Raw genomic sequence first — 6,505 nt, forward strand, 5'->3', positions numbered from 1 at the left:
TAAGAAACGAAAAGGACCACATCACAACAGACCCAACTGAAATTAAAAGAATCATATCAGATTATTATGAAAAATTGTACTCTAACAAATTTGAAGACCTAGAAGAAATGGATGAATTCCTGGAAAAACACTACCTACCTAAACTAACACATTCAGAAGTAGAACAACTAAATAGACCCATAACAAAAAAACAGATTGAAACGGTAATCAAAAAACTCCCAACAAAAAAAAGCCCTGGCCCGGATGGCTTCACTGCAGAGTTCTACCAAACTTTCAGAGAAGAGTTAACACCACTACTACTAAAGGTATTCCAAAGCATAGAAAATGACGGAATACTACCCAACTCATTCTATGAAGCCACCATCTCCCTGATACCAAAACCAGGTAAAGACATTACCAAAAAAGAAAATTATAGACCTATATCCCTCATGAACATAGATGCAAAAATCCTCAACAAAATTCTAGCCAATAGAATTCAACAACATATCAAAAAAATAATTCACCACGATCAAGTGGGATTTATACCAGGTATGCAAGGCTGGTTTAATATCAGAAAAACCATTAATGTAATCCACCATATAAATAAAACAAAAGACAAAAACCACATGATCTTATCAATTGATGCAGAAAAGGCATTTGACAAAGTCCAACACCCATTTATGATAAAAACTCTCACCAAAATAGGAATTGAAGGAAAATTCCTCAACATAATAAAGGGCATCTATGCAAAGCCAACAGCCAACATCACTCTAAATGGAGAGAACCTGAAAGCATTTCCCTTGAGAACGGGAACCAGACAAGGATGCCCTTTATCACCGCTCTTATTCAACATTGTGCTAGAAGTCCTAGCCAGGGCAATTAGGCTAGACAAAGAAATAAAAGGCATCTGGATTGGCAAGGAGGAAGTAAAATTATCTCTATTTGCAGATGACATGATCTTATACACAGAAAACCCCAAGGAATCCTCCAGAAAACTACTGAAACTAATAGAAGAGTTTGGCAGAGTCTCAGGTTATAAAATAAACATACAAAAATCACTTGGATTCCTCTACATCAACAAAAAGAACACCGAAGAGGAAATAACCAAATCAATACCATTCACAGTAGCCCCCAAGAAGATAAAATACTTAGGAATAAATCTTGCCAAGGATGTAAAAGACCTATACAAAGAAAACTACAAAGCTCTACTACAAGAAATTCAAAAGGACATACTTAAGTGAAAAAACATACCTTGCTCATGGATAGGAAGACTTAACATAGTAAAAATGTCTATTCTACCAAAAGCCATCTATACATACAATGCACTTCCGATCCAAATTCCAATGTCATTTTTTAAGGTGATAGAGAAACAAATCACCAACTTCATATGGAAGGGAAAGAAGCCTCAGATAAGCAAAGCATTACTGAAAAAGAAGAAGAAAGTGGGAGGCCTCACTCTACCTGATTTCAGAAGCTATTATACAGCCACAGTAGTCAAAACAGCCTGGTACTGGTACAACAACAGACACATAGACCAGTGGAACACAGTTGAGAACCCAGATAGAAATTCATCCACATATGAGCAGCTGATATTTGACAAAGGCCCAGTGTCAGTTAATTGGGGAAAAGATAGTCTTTTTAACAAATGGTGCTGGCATAACTGGATATCCATTTGCAAAAAAATGAAACAGGACCCATACCTCACACCATGCACAAAAAATAAAATGGAATGCATAAACATCGATATCCTAGACATTAGTGAGCCTAAAATGCTCTTTAGAAGCAAGGATGGCAAGACTTTGTCTCACAAACTTTGGACATGTTATCAGGAGGGACCAGTCCCTGGAGAAAGACATTCATTAGTAGAGCGTCAGCAAAAAAGAGGAAGGTCATCAACAAGATGGACTGACACAGTGGCTGCGACAATGGGCTCGAGCATAACAACAATCACGAGGATGGCACAGGACCAAGCAGTGTTTCGTTCTGTTGTACACAGGGCTGCTATGAGTCACAACCAACTCTATGGCACCTAACAACAACAACAGTGAGCTGAAATGGACTGGTATTGATCATTTTGAATTGGACAATCATATGGTCTACTATGCCAGGGGTGACAAGTTGAAGAGGAATGATGTCATATTCATCATCAAAAAGAACATTTCAAGATCTGTCCTGAAGTACAGCACTGTCAGTGATAGGATAATATCCATAAGCCTACGAGGGAGACCGTTAATACTATTATTCCAATTTATGAACCAACCACTAAGGCCAATGATGAAGAAGTTGAAGATTTTTATCAACTTCTGCAGTCTGAAATTAATCAAACATGCAATCAAGATGCATTGATAATTACTGGTGATTGGAATGAGAAATTTGGAGACAAAGAAGAAGAAGAATCTGTAGTTGGAAAATAAGGCATTGGCAATAGAAACTATGCCAGAGATCACATGATAGAATTTTGTAACAACATCAACGGCAGCTTTACACATAGACCTCAAGAGATGGAATACACAGGAATCAAATCGACTACTTCTGTGGAAAGAGATGATGGAAAAGCTAAGTATCATTAGTCAGAACAAGGCCAGGGGCTGACTTTGGAACAGACCATCAATTGCTCATATGCAAGTTCAAGTTAAAGCTGAAGAAAATTAAAACAAGTCTATGTAATGCAAAGCACGACCTTGAGTATATTCCACCTGAATTTAGAGACCATCTCAAGAGTAGATTTGATGCGTTGAACACTAAAGACCAAAGACAAAACAAGTTGTGGAATGACATCAAGGACTTCATACATGAAAAAAGCAAGAGATCATTGAAAAGACGGGAAAGAAAGAAAAGGCCAAAACAGAAGTCAGAAGAGACTTTGAAGCTTGTTTTTGAATTGGAATGATTAAAGCAAAAGGAAGAAATGATGACATAAAAGCTGAACATTTCAAAGGGATTTCGAGTGGTGGCTGGAGAAAACAAAGTAAAGTATTATAATGAAATGTGCAAAGACCTGAAGTTGGAAAACCAAAATGGAAGAACACACTCAGCATTTCTCAAGCTGAAAGAACTGAAGAAACAATTCAAGCCTCGAGTTGCAATATGAAGGCTTCTACGGGGAAAATATTAAACAACACAGGAATTATCAAAAGAAGATTGAAGGAATATAGAGAGTCACTGTACCAAAAAGAACTGGTCAACATTCAACCATTTCAGGAGGCAGCATACAATCAAGAACCAGTGGTACTGAAGGAAGAAGTCCAAGCTGCACTGAAGGTATTGCTGAAAAACGAGGCTCCAGTAATTGACAGAATACCAATTGAGATGTTTCAACAAAACAGATACAGAGGTGGAGGTGCTCATTTCTCTATGCCAAGAAATTTGGAAGACAGCTACCTGGCCAACTGACTGGAAGAGATCCATATCTGTGCCATTCCAAAGAAAGGTGGTACAACCCAATGTGGAAATTGTTGGACAATATCATTAATATCACACACAAGTAAAATTTTGCTGAAGATCATTCAAAAGCTATTGCAGGAATACACCACGAGGGAACTACCAGACATTCAAGCCAGATTCAGAAGAGGACGTGGAAGAAGGGATATCATTGCTGATGTTGGATGGATCCTGGCTGGCTGAAGCAGAGAATACCAGAAAGATCCTTACCTATGTTTTATTGACTATGCAAAGGCATTCGACAGTGTGGATCATAAATTATGGATAACATTGTGAAGAATGGAAATTCCAGAACCCTTAATTGTGCTCATGAGGAACCTGTACATAGAACTAGAGGCAGTCTTTGAAACAGAACAAGGGGATACTGCATGGTTTAAAGTCACGAACACTGTGTATCAGGGTTGTATCCTTTCACCGTACTTATTCAATCTCTATGCTGAGCAAATTATACAAGAAGCTGGGCTATATGAAGAAGAACGTGGCATTAGCATTGGAGGAAGGCTCATTAACAGCCTACGATATGCAGATGACACAACCTTGCTTGCTAAAAGTGAGGAAGACTTCAAGCACGCACTAATGAAGATCCAAGAACACAGCCTTCGGTATGGATTACACCTCAACATAAAGAAATCAAAAACCCTCACAAGTGGACTAATGAGGAACATCATGACAAATGGAGAAAAGATTGAAGTTGTCAAGGATTTCATTTTACTGGAATCCACAATCAACACCCATGGAAGCAGCCGTCAAGGAATCAAGCATTGTGAGGTAGAGCCAAGACAGCAGAGTAGTCATATGCTTCCTGTGGGCTCTCTTACAATAAAGACCTGAAAAAAATAAAAGTGAATCAATTATATGTGACAATTTAGGAGCCCTGAACATCAAAGACAAAGTTGAGGAGTCAAGCTGAATAGCAGGGGAGGGAGAGGCAGTTCAGAAGCAGTGAAGATTTGCCAAACCTGAGCTAGCCGGCACCCTGCAGGCTGAATCAGCTGGCACGGGTGGGCTGAGGCAAGCAGTAGTGCTCAGGATGCATTTTTCACACTGGAAGAAACCAAGCGGCAGAGAGTCTATACAAGCCTCCAAACCCAGGGAGAAGCAACCCTGAGTCTGCAAAAGTTAAGTGCAAGCATCTAACCTACCTACCACTCGGGATCAAAAAAACACTTCCCCCTCTGGGAAATACCTCTCTCCCATTTATCCGCCCCTTCCCCACTCTGCTCCAGTCCAGTTGGCTTCAGCAATTGCCATGCCCCCAGGCTGGAAGTGGGACCCTCACGCACCCTGAGCCATTCTCCTGGCTTTGGAGATGGAATAAATTAACAAACAGGAAAAAAATAACCTGCCACCTCCCCTAAGCCAGCAACTTAGGGCAGACACAGCCCCTTTGCCTAGGCACAGGCATAAGGGATCCATGGACTTTGAATGCCTTTCACCCGGCCTAGACCTGTGTGGCCCATTTCAACAGGATAGGCCCTCATTAGCATAGTATAACAAAGTATATACCTGAAGCCTATTTTCAACTACAACAGCTAAAGGGGAGTGGCAGATTCATGACGTTTGACACCACCCTGCCCATTAAGCAGGGTCCTTGCCTACCCACATCAGGGGCCTGAGAACTGCTGGCTCCACCTCCTCCACCTAGCCACCCATGAAAAGGGTCTGAGAATAAGTGGTGCCTCCCAGTCCTTACAGCCAGCAACATTGGGTGCCCAAAGTTTGGCTACAAAACCCACCCACCTACATGCTCTAGGGACAGGGACACGCCTTCCACCCAGACACTCAGGGGCAACCGTCAGTCCCCTACCTTGCTCAGCACATAACCACCTACTGCAGCCAGATACCTGTGCCTACTCTAATCATCCCTATGTAGCCCTGCCTGTCTAGGACTGTAGTAGAGAGCATGCACCAACCACTTGATGACCAATGGCCTAGACACCTAATCTGAATTCAGACAAGAAAAGTAAATGGACTCCTGGGCTAACAAACCTAGTAACAGCTCTAACCACGTGGTGACAGGACATTAGAGCTTCAAAGGCACCAATAATCAAACTAGCTCACACAACCAGCCTATTTGGGCATACCAAAACAAAACAAAACAAGAAGCTAGGACACAGTAAGCAAACATAAAATAAATAAATGTAAGAACTTATTGATGGCTCGGAAACAACAGTCAATATCAAATCACATAAAGAGGCAGGCCATTATGGCTTCAGCGAGCAACCAAGAACAAAGAACAAAGAAATCTCCTGGAGGAAGATAAACTCTTAGAATTACCAGAAGTAGAATTCAAAAGGTTAATATACAGAGCTCTTCAAGAGATCAGGATGGAACTTTCACTTAAACCACAATAAAAATTTAAAAAAAAAAAAAAAGAGAGAGATCAGGAAGATCAGTCAAAATACAGACCAAGCCAAGGAACACACAGACAAAGCAACTGAGGAACGTAAGAAGGTTATACAAGAGCATAATAACAAACTTGACAGGCTGCAAGAATCCATAGAGAGACAGCAAACAGTAATCCAAAAGATTAACAATAAAATTTCAGAATTAGACAACTCAATAGTAGAATTGAGGCAATGGAAGTCAGAATTAGTGAGACTGAAGGTAAAGTACTTGACACCAATTTATTTGAGGAAAAATCAGATAAAAGATTTTTTTCAAAATGAAGAAACCCTAAGAATTATGTGGGAATCTATCAAGAGGAATAACTTATGGAGTACCAGAACAGGGAGAAATAACAGAGAATATGAAGAGAATTGTTGAAGATTTGCTGGCAGAATCTTCCCAGATATCATGGAAGACGAGAAGGTGTCTATCAAAGAAGCTCATTGAACCCCACACATGGTAGGTCCCAAAAGAAAGTCACCAAGACATATTATAATCAAACTTGCCAAAACCAAAGATAAACAGAGAATTTTAAGAGAAGCTAGGGATAAATAAAAAGGCATCTACAAAGAAGAGTCAATAAGACTAAGCTCAGACTACACAGCAGAAACCATGCAGGCAAGAAGGCAATGGGGTGACATATATAAACCCTTGAACAGAAAAAAATTGCCAACTAAGAATTATATATCTTGCAAAA

The sequence above is a fragment of the Elephas maximus genome, chromosome 9 (assembly GCF_024166365.1).
Source record: "Elephas maximus indicus isolate mEleMax1 chromosome 9, mEleMax1 primary haplotype, whole genome shotgun sequence".
NCBI classification, from domain to species: Eukaryota; Metazoa; Chordata; class Mammalia; order Proboscidea; family Elephantidae; genus Elephas; species Elephas maximus.